The sequence below is a fragment of the Mus pahari genome, chromosome 17 (assembly GCF_900095145.1).
Source record: "Mus pahari chromosome 17, PAHARI_EIJ_v1.1, whole genome shotgun sequence".
Lineage (NCBI taxonomy): Eukaryota > Metazoa > Chordata > Mammalia > Rodentia > Muridae > Mus > Mus pahari.
The window spans coordinates 32636356-32657545 of NC_034606.1; positions in this window are offsets into that span (position 1 = coordinate 32636356).

Genomic DNA, 21190 nt, shown 5'->3' on the forward strand with positions numbered 1-21190 from the left:
GCAATAGAAAAGTAAGACATAAGGAAAGATACACAAGATGGTCCTCTGGTATTCACTGATCGTGCACACCTTCAACACACACACACACACACACACACACACACACACACACACACACTGTTTTTAAATGGAATATATCAAGCCAACTAAGTCTTGCTTTGGTAGGAAGTAGGGAAAACTTGGCCCTGTTTCTCCAGCTGGCTTGGGTCTCGTGGTAACAGTCTCTAAGATGTTTCAGGACTTGCAAGAGGCACAGCTGAGAACTTGTTAACCTTGACAGTAAGAAGCAAGATGGATACACACACACACACACACACACACACACACAGAGAGAGAGAGAGAGAGAGAGAGAGAGAGAGAGAGAGAGAGAGAGCAGCACAGACAGAGCTGACAGCATATCCAGGCCTCTTAACTTCTAGAGGAAGGATTCTTTCATGAGCTCTCAGATAATCCAGCCATGATGGGTAATGGACTGACTCTCTGAAACCATTAGGGAATCCCCAACTAAACGTGTTCTTTTGTAAGTTGCCATGGGTCATGGTGTCTTTTCGAATCAACAGAAAAGTAACTGGGACAGTTGTGTTGGGGGGAAACATTGGGTGACAAGAAGATGATATATCTGGGAGAAAGGATGTCCGGGAGTGTGGGTGTGGGTGTCAGAGAGGAAAGGTCAGAGAGAGACAGAGTGTATCAGATGGAGGGTGTATAAGAAAGAGAGTGTGACAGAAAACTAATTTGTGAGAGTTTAAACATAGGAGCCCATAGGACTTCGCTAACGTTGTCTGCTGACTTACGTCCTGGGATGGTGGACTCACTATTTAACACCACACGTGCATCTTGATCTAAAAACCAGGGAGGCTCACCCTAGTCTGCAGGATTGTCATCCAGTGGGGGTGAGGCGGTGTCAGCTCTGTATTTTAATAACACGGCCAGTGCCTCTGAGCTCAGACAATATTTCCTCTAATTAATGTTGTGCTGGATATTAAATTTCTGACCCAAGCCTTCACCCTGCTGAGGAACCCAGAGGACCAGTGAACAGCTTTTAAAAAATGAGTTGCTCACATTAGAAGGAGGAAATCTCTTTGTCCCCTGTCCTGGCTTCCCACCCTTCAAGTCAGGCTCCTTGGTTCCCCCCCCCCCCCCCCCCCACACACAATAGCACTCTTCTTAGATTAAGGTCAGAAGGGCTTGAAAGAAGCACCCTCTACTGCCAGAGAAGGGACCTTACTCAGCTGGTCTCTGGGGCTTTGCATTCCTTTGTGGTATTTAGTGGATGTAAATAAAGCCAACAAGACAATCTTAGCCCAGAGGCTAACTGGGTAGTTCTCAGTTTGGAGCCCCAAGACCTTTCTATAAATACAGTCAGTCAACCAAAGAAAAATAAACGTTTCAGCATCAGTCTTATCTACACTGCGGTCTATCAGAACCTCTGGGCACTTTTCCGATTTCTTCCTGTGGAATTACTCTGAGTAGAGAATTATGTAGGGACATCCCCACACCTATTCTCACACAGTGGGAGGAGCATCATTTGAAGGGAAATAAAAACCTGCAGAATTGGGCAATCAGGTAGCATACCTACTATGTGCAATGAGGTTCTTCAATGCATCCACTATCCTCTGAAGTCCCAATTGGGGCAGAACCAACGGGCTCTTCAAGTCTTGCTCAACAATTTCTATTATTAGAGATATTCCTCCTCAGCCTTCCTTATTGACACCTGAACACTAGGCGGAACCATGGTCACACTGGCTGTGTCTGTAGACATGGGGACACTGGTGACCTGGCTGATCCCAGAAGTCTTTGAACTTCCTGGGAGAGGCTGGGGTGTGGAGGGTAGCCATGTATGTCCTGCTCCTTTGGAACTCCCAAAACTGTGTTGCTCTGACTTCTCTCACAGACCTAGGACAGAAAAGGGAAACCTTGGTGTATCGTGGTGAGCCCTTTCTGCGGGGCCACGAAGGATGTGTGCATTCCGACAGAAGTGAGTCAAGGTCTCCAGTTCTCCATTTCTACATCTGCATGTGGGGGTGCTCACAGCCTCCAAGTTCGGTGGTGAACGCTTGCAATAGCACCTCCACAGAAAAGTGTTCACAGACCTCTCCAGGCCTTCAGACTCAGGCAAGGGCATAGGAGCGGCAGTCATGGCACATGGAGGAAGAGGCGAGGGTAGATTCCTCAGTCATGAAGTCTGAGGTCAAGTGTAGACAGTGACCTTGAAACAGTTCATTTCCTCTCCTTCCCAACACCATCGTCTGATGATGGGGCTGTCCTGGTAGGGATGAAGATATTCTGAAGAGTATCATGCACCCCTCCCTTTGGCTGTTAAATTATTCAAACAATGGTCCCCAGGGATTTAAATTTCTCCAGAATCTCATGCTGGGAGAAAGAAAAGACAGTCAGAGGAGGCACTTGTCTCCGGAAAAGAGATTTCACAGAGTTTTGACAACTTGTCATAGTACCTTGGAGGGGGGTCTGGAGCTGAGACAAAGATGGCCCAGTGACTGGGGTTGGATGGCAGCTGAAGCATGACTTCTTAGTGATGCCAGCATTTGTCACCTATTTAAACCTAAACGTCATGTCAAAACCCCGATGGTGAACTTGTGAGGGTATGGGCATGTCACTCTTTGTTCCTCCTCCTGAAGTAATCAAATTGAATACATTTCATTTTTTTTTTCTGCCTTTTCACTATTAATTGTGTTTTTATCTGTCCTATCGAGGATGGGTATCTGTGCCTGGCTTGTTAGGATTTTCCAGTATCCAGGTTCTTACCAGAACAACGGTAGTGACATAGGGACTGGGAGTCACCACGCCCTAGATTATTCTGAGAATTACATCACTGCAGAGCACAGCTCTTAGCTGCAGAGTTGAACGTAGAAAGCAGGTAAGAAGATGCTGTGGGTTGGCTGACACTTTCAAACATGGACTGAGTCCAATTTTCCAGTTCACAGGTACATCACACACTGCAGCTCCATCTTACGTGGAATAGGGACCCACGCACAGGAAGGAAGCAGTCCACCAACAGCTAAATGCTCTGGCATCAGGAAAGGAAGGTGAGAGTCAGGGTTGCGGTCACTCACAATTGACCTTACTAGTCTGCAGGCCAAGGTCCGTGGCTTCTTGCTTCTGAGACTGCCTTCACATGTGCAGAGGTTTTCACCTCCACTCTTGGTCCAGGATAGAGCACTGTGATCCCACCCCTGACCTACTCTCTGGGCTGTTTTCATCCTGGGGCGTTGCTGGGTGTTCTAACTCTGGGTCCCTCTCCTGCCAGCTGCTGAGTGCCTGCCTGCTCCCGTGGACGGTGCTTTGATGATGTCATTGATACCATTTTCCACTGAGTAGATCCACAATGTCCTCTCTCCTTTCCTGGGAAGGAGAGTTCGTAGTACTCTTGTACATTTTGCAATCTGTAGTTTGCCGTGGCTGTACAACGAAATGGTAACTGAACTATGCCTGCCACATCTTTCTCTGCCTAGATTTCTACTGTTACACAATGTCCTTCAATTATACTGAGATCAAATCATGTTCACCGGAGAGACCTTTTTAATATTTGCCACATCTTTGGTAGGAAGGAACAATTGATGCCGTGAGAGCCCCCTGGGGCCTGTAGAGATGCTTGTGGACACCAGCTCAGACAGGCGCACTAGCCATTCTCCGATGACTCCTCAAGCCCAGCCTCATTTAGATGCAGGCTTTCCTTCCCTAGTCTAGCTCAGCAGCCTCTGGGTCTTCAGGCCTTCTGTGCGGGTTTTAAATCTCTACTTGGTATTTCCCAGTGCATGCCTGTGAATAGACACAGCTTAGAGAAGCAGACGCATGCATCCCCTTCTCTGTCAACTGACCACAGCAATGAGCATGGAGCCTAAGCTTCCCCTGGGGCTATTCCTCCTCCGTTCCCCAGCAGCAAGGCTGGTCAAGCCACCCATCTCTCTGGCGTCCTGGGAAAGAAACATCTTTCTCTCTTGACTTGCTGAGCTAACAGGAAGTGGCTTCCCAGCTGTGGTGGTGGTAGTGATGGAGCAGGGATTTTACAACTTCAGAAAACATTGCCCGAAAGCTGAGATTTGCTGAGAGCAAAGCTTTGCCTCGGGACCTTAGTGTGGCCCTTTCTCTCCACCAATAAACTTCTGTCTGTGTGGGTCAAGTGGAGTTACAATAAGGAAGACTTTTTTTTTTTGGGGGGGGGGGGTTGGTGGTGGTTTCAAGACAGGGTTTCTCTGGATAGCCCTGGCTGTCCTGGAACTCACTTTGTAGACCAGTCTGGCCTCGAACTCAGAAATAAGATTTTTGTTATCTCCCGTGTACATCCCTCCAGAGAGGATTCACTAAAGACACTTCGACCATGGGGACAACATTAACATACCTTGTCCTCATGCCCGAGTTTTCTTCCATCTCACTTTGAGAAATCCGATCCAATCCAGAAAAATGAAACCATTTGATAAAGCAGTCTATGCTCAGAGAGATTCTGTATGTTTGAAGTACCAGATGACTCCCGGTAACAGAAAGACGATCCCTTCACATAACGGTTGCTCACTTCCTGCCAGATCTGTCTGCTCCCTTCCTCCTCTGCATATTGCATATTGCATTCCCCTCTAAGATGCAGCTCATCATCCACTTGGCCAGTAGGATTCCGTGTCTGTCCAGGCATTCCGTGAATGCTGGTCATTGTTGTGTGAAAGCAGTCTTATCCAAAGGGGACGGTCGGCATCTTGTTGCATAGACAGCCGAATGACTGACACAAGCTCATTCTATCCTGCTGGGCAGTTTTAGGGAGCAGTTTATTATTGTGGTATTTTCTGAGATGTTCAACCCACACACCTGGGTGCTGAGTCTCCTCTTCCCCTTTGAAGTTTAGTTCAGTGTGAAGCCTCCCCAGGAGCAGGAAGTGGCTGGAGCGACCATTTGTTTACATACTCTGCAGCTCAAGACTGCAGCTTGAGCTGGGTTTTTTGAAAAAGTGGGAAATGGATAATTGTTCAACAAACTATTCCCTGTAGTCAATTAAAAATTCCTTTTGGCTATAAAAAAAAAATACCTGGCACTTCAAACACATAGAATTCACATGTGGATTGTCTTATTAAACTGTTTCATTATTCTAGAATAATTGATTTGATTTTTTTTTTCAAAGACGGATGGAAGAGAAACTGGAAATGAGGACATAATTTGCTAATGTTGTCCACGTGGCCAAAACATCTTTAGTAACTTCTCTTTGGAGAGCTGCACATGGGCGTGACGGTAGGTAATGATTGCTGGCACAGTCTTGCCTCATGGCTAAATCACGGGCCTGTGAACAAGCAGGGCAAGGGAGCTGCTGGCTGATTTTGAATCTTGGAGCAGTGGGCAGTTCCTGGCTTGAAGGCTGCTTGTGTGAAGTGAATATGGTTCTGTTTGTTTTCAGTCTTACACTCACAATAGCTTAGCTCAATATAGCAGGGGCAGGGAGTATACCCACTCAGCCTTCAGGGCAATTGGGAGTGAATTCATGAGAACAGAATCAGGCAGAGTCTCCTGGGAGCAGCAAGCCATGGTCATCCTTGATTCACATTGAGTTATTTCTAAGCGTGTGTGTGTGTGTGTGTGTGTGTGCGTGTGTGTGTTTGAGTGTGTGTGTGTGTGTGTGTGTGTGTGTGTGTGCTGGGGGTGGTAGTGGTGCTGATGAGCACCATGCCCTGTCCATTCAGTGTAATTTCCATTCTCATGAGATGAGAACACTCTAGTCAAATCTCATTCACCTTACATCTACAATGTCCAAGGCACAGACGGATGGCAGAGGATCACGATTCTGGGATTCTGGAGACTAACTGCTGATCTGCCTGTTTTTGACCTGTGTGTTCTCAGGAAAGCCAGGATCCATCTTCTTGCAATCAAGGGCTGACCTGGCTGATGCCCCTTAACAGCCCTCCTGGAGCTGATGTCACCGCCGCCTCTCAGAATTACAGTTTATATTCCCTACAGAAGATGACTGATCCTGGTTAGATAACCTTGCAGCGGGAGGAGATGGCTGCTCCTTCCTGTCTCAAGGAACATTAGCAATTTGTTTTTCTATGACCTGTGATGTCCTCAGGCCCACAAAGAAGAGCCTGACTGGTACCCATTAGCTACTTTACGAGTTTTGCTCATAGCTGATGAGCTCTTGAGAGTTACACCTTTTCGAAAGGCTAGGAGTGTTCTTCGTTACTCAATAAATTCTTGCCATCCTGCAAAACAGCCCCAACATTCTTCTTTTCTTTTCCTTTCCTTTTTCTTTTCTTTTCTTTTCTTTTCTTTTCTTTTCTTTTCTTTTCTTTTCTTTTCTTTCTTCTTCTTTTTGGATGTCTTATCTGAGCAGCTAGGGAATGATGAAAATATCAACCTTAATTTATGAAGTATGACTAATTTTCCTGATGTCTTTATTGGAGTAGCAGCAACAACAGCAAACACTTGTCATAGAGATTGAGATAGGTTCAAACATGCAAATCCCCCTCTAATAAGCAAGGCATAAGCTGTCTTATGATGAGAGTCCTAGCAGAAGGGAGCACAAACATCCCTGAGAGCAGAGTTCTGAAAGAACCCAGTTGCAGATGTCCTTCTCACTGGACCACAGGCTGATGGCCAGAGCCTGGAGGAATTCTTTTTCCAGCACTCAAAGGTTGTCTGCTTGCTGAGAATATGTAAGCTCTTTCAAGGTGAAGTCACTTAAGGTCCTCAGAGCTGCCTACAGAGTCAATAGCAATGTTTTCCTAATTTAGCTTTGCAAGATGGTGTTTTTTTATTGTTTTAATATTACTTCAATTCAGAAATAATTTGATCAGAGAGTTTCTAAGACCGGAGAGTACAGTGCGTGCCTGTGAACTCTTGGCCTGCTTCCATAGTGTTGACATGGTATGTGAACATAGTGTCTTTTCTTTTCCTTTTTAAAGATTTATTTATTTTATGTATATGGATTCACCATTGCTCTCTTCAGACACACCAGAAGAGGTCATTAGACCCCATTACAGATGGTTGTGAGCCACCATGTTGTTTCTGGGAATTGAACTCAGGACCTCTGGAAGAGCAGTAGGTGCTCTTAACCACTGATCCATCTCTCCAGCCCCATAGTTTCTTTCCCAAAATACAGAGCTACCTCAGTCACAGACAGGAGTTTGGCTTCTTGGGCTTCTCAATGGCCTTTCTGTTCATGGAGACCACCTAGGATCCCACACTATAATCAGTTATCAGGACCCACTATTCACCAGTCAATGTGTCTCAACTGTCCTAGCTTTATTAGCCTCTTTCTTAAGATGTGCTTCATATATTACTCCATGGAACTCCCCCCCACCCCAGCCTTAGCATCCTTTGTAACCTCAAACTAAATGCATATGCAGGAATGATGCATGTATACATTGAATGTTTCTATAATTTATTTCTACTAACTAGACATTGAGAATATTTGCAACTCCTGGAAATGAATAAATTATTTGTTTCCTTAAATTATGGATGGCGTGTTTATAACAAGTACATATAAATTGTGAGTGTACATTATAAATATATAATCCTGTTTGCCAACATTTATCATCCTTGTGCTGGGGACTAAACTTCATGCTAAGCACTTTGCCACCAGCTTTTCATTTGAGCTTCATTCTGAGCCCACAGAGAAAACAAAATGTCTCACTTTTCAACTTTTGTCAAACAGAAGCTTAAAAATATATAGAAACTTTTAATAAACAGAAGATGGAGACTTCTGGGGAAGGTGAGGGTCATTCTTCAGAAGTGTCCTAACTGGGGGACAGTGGTACTCCTAGCCTATGAGATTAAGACTGTTCCCAGGCACATTGTTCAATACAGACAAGCAGACTAAACCTCAGTGACCTCCTGGTATCCCTCCAATGAAGCCACTGGATGTGCAGGTCTTGTTGAGTGCCAAATACCCAAGAACCAGCATGCCTTGAAATGTTAGGTCTCCCCTTGGAAGGAAGGTATTGGAAGAGTCCTGACAGTGCCTGCCAAAGCTAAATAGGTGACAACCTGCTATAGCCTTCAGAATAGCTAAGAGGAAGGGCTTTCTCACCATTGGTGGCTTTGTTAGACTCAAGGTCAAATTCAAGTTCAAGCAGTTCTATCCTTCCTCTGGGCTTAGCTCTCAGTGAAATCCTGGAAACTTCATCTCCTTAGAGACTCTTTAGCAACTGGAGAGATGGTCCAATTTCCCTGAGCACTGGATTCTTTGGCCCAGGGCATCACCCTTGGATACTGGCATATATCTTTACATTTTGCTGTAGATCAGGACATGAATGGAGCTGGTTTTGAAAACAGTAAACAGGGAAGATAGGAACCAAATATTCTACAGCTGTACCCCAGAAAGGAACACTTTCCTGAGGGCTCATTCAGAGCCGTGCCCACAGACATCATTCCACCTTCTATTTATCCAACTGGAGAAGGCGGGTTGTTGTTTTGATTCCTGCTTCTTGGTAGAGACCACAAGGATGTTTGCCCTTCTCAAGGTCAAAGAATCTGTTTCAAAGAGCATCCCAGCCTTGATTCTTCATATTTTACATTACCACCCTGCCTTTCATTTGACCTAAGCTAAGAGGAGTCAGGAGAAGACTTGATGCTTCTAATTAGAGAGAGACTGTAGGGACTGTCACCCATCTGGACAGTATGCTCTGTGTGTCCCTAGGAACTTGTCCAGATGCCTAAGCCTAGAAGCAAAGGAGACTTCAAGGAGGGGCAGCGTCTCTTGTCCCCTAAGTTCAAATATGCTGTTTATTTCTCATCCAATCACAGCCCAGGGACGGAAGCTCCAATTAACACTCAGGATGCATCTCGTGGGAGTGTCTCTCAAATACTGGCACATAAACGTGTCTTCTAAAGCCAGACTCTATCACTAAGCATCCCTGTAGGCTCTGAGAGCTTAATCTGTCATGAGCTCTGCCTCTCCTCAATGTTGGAGACGAAGGGCACAAACCACATCACCTTCATTATCAGCGTCAAGGCAGTGGCTGAAGGGTGTGGAGCTGTCTCTGTCTCCACACAACCCGGCAGGTCATGTCTAGGCCCTTAACACTCTGACACTTCCTGGTTCACTCCATCGCTCCATGACTTGAAGGAACCAACTCCACAGGCAAAATTGTCACAATTCAAGGGTGACCTTTGACCTTACGCCCTACCTCATTGCCTGGGGTTGGGATTGTGCATTCAAGGGTTTCCTCCACCCAGGTTCATCATCATTTTTCAGGATGATGTGCCTGGCGTCTCTCGAGCTGTAAAACGAGACTTGATCCTGACAAAGCCCTGGCCCTGCACAAAGGTGTTGAAAATTCAGATGGGCCTTGGCACCTGTAACACTGAAGTTGGCGCCCAGCCTGGCACAGAGCAGACACACACATACAAAGCAGAGCTGCTGCTCAATACCGCGATGCTTCTGCCTCTGCCCCTGATGGTCTTTCATCACGAGCTTCCCACAATTACTGTAGCCTATATCTGTGAACAGGGCAGAGTGAGCATCAAACACCCAGACTACGGGGATCGCCTTTTCAGTAGCCTATTGTGGTGTCATCTCTTTGTCTTCTTTTCCCTGCTGTGGTTCTTTAGAGCAGGAACCTAATAATGTCACTTCAGGCCCTGCCTCACCACGAGGCTGTCCCAGTACAGTTTCTTACTTTCTCCATGGAGCACGGGCTTATAGTGGACGTGAGTTGTTCTCCTAGAAAAACCATGACCCTGCCTCTGCCTCAGGGCCTCTGCAATACTTCCCCTTCCTTTTGCCACCTTCTTCCTTCAGGTACTGTGATATTGATCGCTCTGTGCTCACACCTCTCAGCTAACTTATTGGAGGAAGAATGACTGAAATATATCCAGAAGACAGGGTAGGGTGACCAATAGATTCAAAGTTACAGCTTAAGAGGTAATTGGGAGCAACAGATAAGGATGGGGCTTAGCTAAGCTTCCCAGAATCTGGGGAAGGAGTATAAATGCTTTGTAGGGCACCGGGAAGAACCAGGACACAGACTTGAGCCACAATCATGGAGTGAGACTTGTCTCTTAGCTCTGTCTAAAGAACCAGCAGGGCTGTATGGGTTGTTGTGCTGAGCCGAGAAGGCAACAGGCAAAAGACTCAGTTGCATCCCTGGGGTTGTATGGAGGTAGAGTTGTATGGGTCTATGTTCACTTCTCGTCTGGGCATGGCCTCTTGGGGAGGCAGAACTTGGGGAATCTGACTGTGTTTATTCTATACCGGTGCCAGGCTGTAAGGAAGTACTCTGGGGGTTGGGGGTGGGAAAACACAATCTGAGATGTGGGAAAGTTGGAGCTGTTTCCCCAGGCCTATGATGAGGCCAGGGCCATAGGGTTCTCAAACCCTTGGACATCCAGGTGCCACTGGGAGGTGGGGGCTGGAGGAAGTGGAAGCTCTGGCTTGTCTCTTCAGTGATTGGCATTAGCTTAGTGGAAGCAAGTTTGGTGGTGGTTATGGCTGGGAGCACAGAGAATCCTCTACAGGAGAATTAAGCTGCCGCTCTGTAGTCAAATGTCTTCTCCGTGGTTCCCCATGGTGGGTCTTGAAGAAAGAAACAGTTCATGGTTCTAAACAGTTTAGTGGTTGTTCATGGCTGAAAAGGGATGCATACTGTATCATATCCACTTCTCAGGGTGGGCCTGAGATTAAATACCTTTTGCAGGGAGGGATGTCTGGGAAGGAACGCTTATTGGCTAAGTCCTCCAGGCCACTAGGCACTTCATTAGCATGCAGAACCTTGATTTGGGCCTACATGACCATAGGACATGTTTCTTTTACGTGAGGAGTATGGCGTGTGGCGTTCCAAATTAGGAATCTGGCAGGGGACAGGGAGTTGCTTAAGTCTCAGGTGAGTGCCCACTGATCCTCTGGGTGTCAAACCTGCTCTACCTTACCAAATTGCCTGGCATGGTTTTACCGCCCAATAGATCTGGGGTAGAAATGGATAAACTTTTACTCCAGAACCACTGGGTTTTTGGCTCTGTCTCTGGCAGAAAACCAGTGACCTGCAAGGGCTCATCCCCTTCAGGTCCTAGTCAGACTCTGCAGTTCCTGTGGCACTTGGTTTGGGGAATGTTCTGATGAACCTTTGCTCTCCAATACCCATCATCTTCCTGCACTCTGGAAACTACAGTGCAAATGTCTGACCATGATTTCTGAAAATTCCACAAGACAGAGTGCCTCTGATCCAGGACACCATATGGTACAGTCTCTCAATGTTTCAGGCTCCCTTAGAATTTTGCCCACAGGTCTGTCCAATCTACTGGCATCATGTATTATGAGAATGGACCTGATTCATCCAAAATGAGTTCATCATGGAGTTTAGAGTTAGGGAATGCCCTTGAAATCCCTCATAGCCAGATGCTTACATATACTGACATGGAAATTCCCTTCTCCTGGGGTGGGGTCTATATTTTACTTGCCTGTGGCTCCTGGAGCATAGGAGTACATTTTATCCTTCTTGTTCTTTTCATGCCCACAACAGGACTGGCCATAGAATAGATGCTAACAGCACTGAAGAGCTTGCTTCCCACAGCGTCTGCCCTTCTCCTGACCCTGATCATGGTCAGTGGGCCTTTTCCCCCAAGGAGGAGCCTCTTAGTGATGAGGAAGGATGAATCATAGAGTTGGGGGTTTGAGGCTTCCAGGAGGCTGTTACAAAATCACTTAAGTATTCAACCAATTGAATAATATCTTGATGATTCACAGTGTCGAGGACACCTGGAGCCAGCCCTGACTCTTGGTCTCAGAGAAGAGAAAAATCACACATCCACGTTTTGTTATGACCCAGCGCCCTACTTTTTTTTTTTCCTAGAAGCAAGCCCATGTTTAGTGACTCTTCAGTAAGTAGACTTTTGGCACTTGTAGTGACCCATAAGAGAGATAGGTTTTGTGCTTCAGCGGGCACAGAAAGGCCCTCGGGATAGGGCAAGTCATGCTGAAACCAATATTATCTCTATGTTGTTCACTGAGTTCAGGGCCCTTGGTGCCTAGCTGTACAGGGATCTAGGTACACTTCAAGTCTCAGTAGGTTATCTTTTAACTGTACTCTTTACCTGAGCTGTTACTGGCTTGAGGTCAGCCATGGTAAGAACCAGAGAGGGGAGAAGAAAGGGCCTGATGTGTGGCTCTATGGAAGGAGGCCAGGGCTTAGTCACTAGCCTCAGCTGTCTTTTTCTTGCCACCTAGGACTTGAGGATGTGTGTCTCTTCCTTCATTCTTGCTTCACCCACCAAGGACAAGCCAGCTCTCCTATCCATCTGGGGAAACTAAGTCAGTTCCTTGACCTTCACTGTTTTGTGAAGCTTTTATCTCATATCAAAGGGACTCTTCGGTTTTCTCCCTTGCGGCTTACACCTTCCTGAAGGTTTCCAAGAAAGGTGCCCTGGAATGTCAGGTTCTGGAGCTTTCTGACAGACTTACTAATACTTCTAGGGTTCAGGTGTTTTTATGTACACTACAGCCAGTGGGCCTGAGATCCTACAGCATATTGAATGGGTATTCCTATACCAATAGATGTGCTGATTACTTTTTTTTCTCAATTGGACATAAACTAGAGCCATCTGGGAAGAGGGGACCTCATTTGAAAACAAAAATACACCCCCATCACTTTGCCTCTAGGCATATTTGCAAGGTATTTTCTTTCTTTCTTTTTTATATTTATTTATTTTATTTACGGGAATACACTGTAGCTGTTTTCAGACACACCAGAAGAGGGCATCGGATCCCATTACAGATGGCTCTGTGCCACCACATGGTTGCTGGGATTTGAACTCAGGACCTTTGGAAGAGCAGTCAGAGCTCTTACCTGCTGAGCCATCTCACCAGCCCACAAGGTATTTTCTTGGTTAATGATTTATGTGAGTGGGTCTTGTTCACTATGGGCAGGTGGTCTTGAGTGGTAGAGAGCCATGGGAGCAAGCCTTGTTAACAGTGTTTCTCCATGGCCTCTTTAGTTCCTGCCTCCAGATTCCTGCCTTATGTTCCTGTCTTGACTTCCCTCCACAAGTATAAGCTATAAGCTGAAATAAATCCTTTCCTCCCCAAGTTCTTTTTAGTCATGTTTTTTTAATCACATCAGTAGAAAACAAACTAAGACATAAATGTGAACAAATGAAAGCCAGCATTTTAAACTATGATAACATAAAAGTAGGTCTCCTAAGTGATAAACACTATCTATTGCTGATAGAGAGTATGACTTTTTACCATCTATAAGAATCAAGGGCTTTCAACCACTGTTTGTAAGTCAGCAAAGCATGTCTTCTCTCTGTCTCTCTCTCTGTCTCTCTCTCTCTGTCTCTCTCTCTGTCTCTCTCTCATTGATTGACCAATGTAGAATGTTCAGCCTTGAAATCATAAACATACGACCAAAAATACAACCTTAGTTGGTTGTATTTGTATATAATTTAGCATATGCATATATACATGTATATGTATCTATATAACAATAATAATCAAAGAAAAAGGAGCTTTCAATTTAAGATTGGAAGGTGACATAGTAGTAGTTCGAGGGAAGGTATCTGGGAGGGGCTGCAAAGAGAAAAGAGAGAAAAAAAGTGATATAATTTTATTTTAATAACCAAAAGAGTCACTTGTCAAGCAAATTTTCCATCTGCCTTGCCCGCTATGGTACCATCAAAATTCAATTCACAGCACAGCACAGTACAAACTTCTTCCTATTGTCTCAGAATGTGGACGAAGCCACAATATGAAGAATTAAGGATGGATTGCTATCTAGTGTGAGAAAGGCAGGTCTGTCCACAGAAGGACCCATTCCATGTGAGAGAAGACTAGAAGCTTCTGTAGGAAGGTATCAAATGGATAAGAGGAATGAAGAATGGAGACAAAGCATTGGGATTCAAAAAGGTGTCCATGGAATATGGAGGGGAACTTGGAGGGGGAACAGAGAAACTCATTATCCCATGGAGACAGAAGAGTCACTAGGATCCCAGTGCCTCACAAGCATGAGACACAGTGGTTAGAAGGCAGAGGTAGAAGATATCTGAAGCTTCAGTAGGAGATAGGAAGTGGTTGGGTTTCCCAGGTAAGTTCTAGATTTCCTTAAGTGCCATTCAAGCAGCTGCATACTGGGTATGGAGACTAGAAGATGGTGCCTGCAAGTAGGCCATCTGGGCCATCCAGGACAGAATGCCAATAGGTTCTCAAACATTAGGTAGAATATGGCTCTGCCTGGTCTGCTGGGAACTGTTTCAAGAGCCACCAGTCAGATACCTGGTAGGCAGAACCCAAGCACAGTTAAGGAGAAAGACATCTGCTTCTGTCTTCCTCACTCTTTTTCCTGCTGCTGACCCCAGAGCATCCAGAGCAGCAGAGGAGAGTGCAAGGCAAGGCTAAGATGGTTGGCTGGATATATGTGCATATATATATATATATATATATATATATATATATATATATATATATATGTTGAATCTTACTCTGGGCTCTTGACTATTTCTGAAGTTGAACTTGAAGTTATGATGTCTTTTAGAGGTGTCATTCAGGGGAGGGGAAGGGAGAGATGACAAACTGTGTCTAAGCTGCCTAGCTTGTAATTATACCCGACCAAATTTAGCTGTGAAATAAAGGCAGTAATTACCAGCAGGCCCGAGGATCATCAAGGCATCTGCCCAGAGCAAGTGCACTCTTCGGATGCATCCAGCTTTAGATTAAGGACCACTCGGGCTCCTGTTCTATTGTTGCATCCTCCATTTTGCAAGGCATATCGATGCCCACCCAAGTCATGATTCTCTATGGCCATATTGTGCTGGGTGTATCACATCATGTTCTCAAGGTACAGAGATGGTAACGAGTATATCTGTCCATATAATCTGGGATTAGTGCAAGCTACACAGGCAGTCAGGGGACAGAGCTCCGAAGTATTTTGTGCTTAAAATCAGAGATGATATGTCCTTGCTTACAACTTATGTATCCAGGGAAGGATTCCGAGGAGAGTGAATTTCTAGGGTGACTCATCTTCAAGAAGTAGTAATTCTCCAGAAAGAGAATATAGCACACACAGAGACTTGGAAGTAAGAAAGCCCTAGAAATGCAAGGGCATAGTTAGTATAGCATGCCTGGAATGTGAAGTGTTAGAGGTGGGAAGGTGAGAAAAGTGAGCTCTGGGGAGACACCATCTCTACCCACACACTTTGCTCAAAATTCTCTTCACCCATCTGTTGTAGATGAGCTAGGAAGTTGCTGGCTGTGGCCAGATTCCACTGCGAAAATCTCATTTTAGCTGGGGAGACGAGGACATGATATTAATCCTAGTCACTGGTCAAAGCAAGCTGCAGCTGCAGCCATCCAGGAAGGAGGCTGAGTGAAGGAGTTGGAGAAATAGAAGTCGGAAACCAATCCGTATGGAAGTGGATTCAGCTTTGGTGAATCTTACTTTGACCCAACTCCTTCAATAAGATTTGATTATGATATTCATGCTGCCAGATTTCTAGTCTAACAAAGAGGGGCAGTATTTTCCATAAGCGGGCTTAGTGTAGCTGTGTTTACCTTGTTATGTAAATGTCCCTCTTCTGAAGGTCTTCAAATGATTCTGAATTATGCAATCTTCGACTGGGATGTTTTGTTTTGTTTTGCTTTTTTGTTTTTGTTTTTGTTTTTTTGTTTGTTTGTTTTTTGTTTTTGTTTTCCTGTAGAGAGTTCACTTTTGGAACAGGCTTCAGAAGTGGCAAACCGGGTGTCAGAAGTGAAGGCTACTGCACACTGTTACTCATTCCCTTTTAGTGGCTTGCCTCTATAATTAGGCTCATAAATTGTCTCTGGGGAGAGAGAAATATCAAACCTTTAACTGCTATCATGGTCCTGGATGAAAATAAGATGATGGGGGAAAATCCCCAGTTTAAAAAACAAAACAAAACAAAACATGCTTTCCCATAAATTATAAAACCCAGTAGAGCTAATATTGAATACACAGATCTGTGGGCAGTGCTACTCTTCCCATCGCCAAAGAGGTGCCTAGGCAACAAACTACTCACCACCACTATTTTAAGCAGGTTTGGATGGAGGCTCAGGAGATTGGCATTCTCAAGGCAAAGAAGGCTCATGGATTGTTCTCTCCATGGAACTGTATGAGTCACTGCCAGGGCAGGATATTGGTTTGTGGGTTCAGCACTAGCAGAGAAATTTGCTGACCACTCAGGGGTGGAGAGGGTAGGTAACATAGGTCATCTGTATATATAATTTCAGCCATGTCTCTCGGTATTTGCCAGAGTCAGTTCTCTGTAAAAAAAAGTTTGCAGCATCATGCTGTGACACAAGGCTACCCTACCTTAATTAGGTCAGTTCAGAATGTGCTATGCAGCCCTGGTAAGTTGCCTCAACAGGTAAGTCGGCCCTATCTGATGAGCTGAGTTTAATTCCTAGGATGCACACGGTAGAAGAAAGGCCTGACCTCCCCACACTCAATGTGGTACACATGCCCCTACTCTTGGCCATAGAATAAATAAATGTAACTAACTGTTCTCAAAAAGAATATCCTAGGCACATTTAGACATTATAGTAATCAGTAGTATGCTAAGGACAGTCATACTAGATGCTTTCAAAGATGGAGACCTTATTCTGAGGAATGTTCTGAGTAGATATTAAGGTTTCTCTGTATTAAAAGCCTGCATCTAAGAGATGCCAGTTAACTCTTTCAAGATGACATTGTCAGAATGTAACTCTTCTGCCCTTAAAACTTATTCTTTTAGAATATTAGGAGGGACTTAATGTGGACTTTCCTCCCATGATGGCCAGAGAATGGATGAATGATTCTATCCATGATCCCTCAAACCTTTGTTCTCTAAAGGGAGTTCAATGACAGATTCTAAATAGTAAAATTGTATTTGTAAGACTAGATTGTGATCTGGATACAAGGGCAGAATTTGGGTGTCATACAGGTTTTGGTCCAAGGGAGCAACTTCTGCTAACTTCTGCACCCAGCACCGACTCTTGCAGCCATGTCTTGGTGTCATGCTTTCTTCTGAAGACCAGAAACACATCTATATCCTTTTGTGTTGGCCCAAAGTTGGCATAGAAGTAGGTCCCTTCCTTTGAGTCATGTAGACACAGACACATTGCTGTACAAGACAGTTCTCTGAACAAACTGCCATCTTTGGGAGTCTAGAAGCTCCCATTTGCCAATGACACTCCCAGCTGGACTCACTGACTGGTTACACTCTCTCATAGAAGGAGATGGGAGTGTCACAAGACCCTCATCTGAGTATCTGGTTACTTTATACTACCTATTGCACACAATTCTATCTAACTACATGTGGTCTCAGGGAGACCAAGATTATATAAGCCAGGGAAGACTTGGGTGGGGATGCATCTATGGCTATGAGAATTTCATTGGCTTCTGGGTAAAGGCTTTCCAGTAAAACCTTTTCAAGGGAACACTCATACTCCTGTAAGTAACCTTTCACCCATGATCTCTAAATCAAGCCAACAAATGCACTGACTGTTCAGAATGAACTTGGCTAGAATCCTACCTCAATTTGTTGGTGGGATAATAGGAGGAGGAGGAAAAAGAAGAGGTGGAAGGAGGAGGAGAGTGTGGGAGGAGAAGGAAGAGGAGAGGAGGAGGAGGAGGAGGAGGAAGAGGTGAGAGGTAAACAGTGTTTATGTCTGTCTCAAGGAAAGAATTTTAGCAACTACTACTGAGTCTGAAGTGATCTGGTTCAGGCTGCTCTTTCTCCCAGGGCTTCTGATTGCTCTCAGCTTCCTGTCTATCCTTGGTCATGTGCTTCTAGGTTCTCCCTTCAGGAACCCATTATTTCCTTTGCTACCAATCTTTTAAAAGTTTTAATTCAGTGTTTTAAAAATCTCATATTCATTAACATAAATAAAATAAAAACCTCATATTCAATGCTTACTTATTCCGGAAATTTTTGAAGATAACCAGACAGAAAATCAATCATCCCAGAGAAAAGGCAAAACCAAGTTTGACCTCATTTATTTCCAACTTTCATAATGTGAATGTCTTCAGCATTGCTGCCATTAAAAGTCTGTTGCTACTAATCCGGGGTAGCCCAAAGGGTCATAGCAACAGAGGAGGGAGTGAAATAGAGAAATAAAGTTATCCTTTCCTATTACTATTACCCAGAATGAAAAGAAACTGGTGGTTTCTAGTCAGGCTCTCTTTGCTGGGTATGCAGAATCTAGAAGATCAAGTTGGAGGACCTCCTAGGAGAGGATCAATAGATTTCCAAAATAGTTTGTTGAGTCCATGCATGCAAAAAATTCAACAAAGAGAAAGATAGAAAGGGATCTTCCCCCGGGCCCACACCCTAGCCATCATTGGCCTGAAGATGTGCCTGGTCCAGGTGATAGACGTAGGGGATGCACAGATATTTTAGGAAGGTAAGAATTCCTTCTCTCTCACATCCACTTACTGGTAGTACTAGTAGCAAGGACACAGTGAATGACTGAGTTGTTCAGGTTTTGAGCTAAGCATTAGAAACTTAACAATAAAAAAAAAAATAGCTGAGATTTCTCTTTTCAAGAAAAATGCACACATCTGAGAGTAAGTATTCCCAACTATTCTGGTTAGTTTTTGTTTGTTTTTGATAACTTGATACTTGATACAAGCTAGAGTTATCTGGGAAGAGGGACCTCAATTGAGAAAATACATCCATCAAATTGATCTGAAGATAAGTCTCCGTAGTGTTTTCTTGATGAATGATTGGAGTGGGAGGAACCAGCAGCCACTATGGGTGATGTCACCTCTAAACCTAGGTGGTCCTGGGAAGTAAAAGAAAGATGGCTGAGTGTGAGCTGGAGAATCATGGGAGAAAGCATCATTCCCACATAGTTACTGCTTCAATTTGCCCCACAAGTTTTTGCCTTGGCTTCCCTCAATGATGGCTTGTAAGCTTTAAGATGAAATAAAACCATTTCTCCTTAAGTTTGTTTTGGTCAATATTTTATCACAGTGACAGAAAGAAAACCGAGTCATTTCATTCTCTGTTGGCAGAGAGGGGCTGTTGGAGGCGTTATAAGCTTTCAACATTGTCCCTACTTTTCCCTCACAATCAAAACTGTCATCTGGAAAATGACAAATGTCAAGGGGAAGAAATGACCACCAGTTGAAAAGCTCTTTTATGAGAAGCATTGAAGCAGGTAATTTGGTAATGTGGAGAGAATTCAGTCAGCCTTCTTCCATCCAGGGTTCAGTGCCCATGAAGCCAATCTGCTGTAGGTTTAAAATTGAAAAAAAAAAAAAAAAAAAAAAGTCATGTGGTAATCAAGTGGAAGTGGATGTGATTTGCATTATCCCCCGAAAATGTCTGAAAGTGGTCTCTAAATGTGTTTTCTCTCTGCCACAAGTCAAATTTGTCCTGCATAGGTGGTGCTTGATGCTCCCGGAATGAAGACATGTGGAACAGAGATGTATCTTGCTTGCAGTTTGCAACGCATATTATCACCCATCCTTATCTGTGATTCCTCTATGATTTCAGTTACTCATGATCAACCATACTTTGAAAACACTAAATAAAAAGATTCAGAAATAAGAAATTCTTAAGGTTCAAATACATTCTGCTATAACATACCATGGTAATAATTTTATCATTGGTGATAACTGTTATGCTCAAAGTGGGCTTGATTTATAGACATGGCTTCCTCATAGGTTGGTATGAATATGAAAACACAGTATTTATAGGCTTTGGGATCTCCTGTAGTTTTGGGCATTGAGTAGAAGACTTGGAAAAGATTGTCTTGGGTGATGGGTTAGCACTCAACCAGAAACAAATCTTGGCTTCTATAGTCCTTTATGGTTTTTGTTATCCTCTATTCCTGCAGCACAAGCTGATGGTGATGCACTGGCTAGTTTTGTGTCAACTTGACACAGCTGGAGTTATCACAGAGAAAGGAGCTTCAGTTGGGGAAATGCTTCCACGAGAGATCCAGCTGTAAGGCATTTTCTCAATTAGTGATCAAGGGGGGAGGTTCCCCTGTGGGTGGTGCCATCTCTGGACTGGTAGTCTTGGGTTCTATAAGAGAGCAGGCTGAGCAAGCCAGTAAGGAACATCCCTCCATGGCCTCTGTGTCAGCTCCTGCTTTCTGACCTGTTTGAGTTCCAGTCCTGACTTCCTTGGTGATGAAATGTAAGCTGAATAAACTCTTTCCTCTCCAACTGCTTCTTGGTCATGATGTTTGTGCAGGAATAGAAACCCTGACTAAAACATATACCCTTTGTGGCTATGGCTATGCCAAAAGAATGACATGGATAAAAGGGGCAAGGAACACCATAACAACATATTTGGGATACACAGTCCAAGGGGACACACTAGATGGGAGGAGAACATGTTGAGAACCTGACCTTGCAGACATGATCATTAGCTTAAGAAACCTAGTAGATTAGCTTCTGTCCTGGCAATATGAGGTGTCACTTATGCGATGATGTTTGTTGTATGCCAGAAGTGAGATCACAGGCACCATCGCCTTGGATCTTCCCCCAGGTTCTAGAAGGCAGATGCCTATTATTAGCAACACTTGAAAGACCAGGATATGGAGGCTTAGAGCAATTAGTCACATGTATAGTTCACCTGAAGCAGAGTGGTAATTCCTGTTCATCAGATCTCTTTGATGCCAACATCTTCCCATTCAGTGGTAGGGTGGATTCCTGGCTGGGCTACCTGTAGGCTTGCTGATGAAGAGATAGCTTCTGCTGGTGGCTGACTGTGGGTAAGAGTCATCCTAGCAAATTGCTCCCCGGAAGCACCGATTCTCCGCAGTGTGTTCCAGGGAAGACTCCTTCCAGCGAGGCTGGCCGGGCGGGCAGGCCACACTTGCAAAGGCGATGCTGTGAAATTAGAGGTGAAAGAGACAAGCATGTAAGTCACGTCCGTTCACAAATTGAATTAATTATAGTTGGCTGGGGCACAGGTGGAAGGAATCCAACTGGAGTTTGTTCAAAAAGTGAGAGAGAAAATGATGGAGAAGAAATGAAGGCAGTGTCTTGTAGTACAAAATATTTTTAAAAATCTCGGCAGCGGGGGTGTGTGTGTTCTTCCTACCTTAGACCATTTATATTCTCAGATAAAACACACACACACACACACACACACACACACACACACACAAAGCCTTTATATTTTAATATGCCTTATGCAACACAATAGCTGGCAGCTGCCTACCCTCCATGCTGTTAGAATCTACCTTCCCATTGATAATCCTAAGCCATTAGTCACTATTTATTATGCTCCATCTGAGCTCCTCTCACCT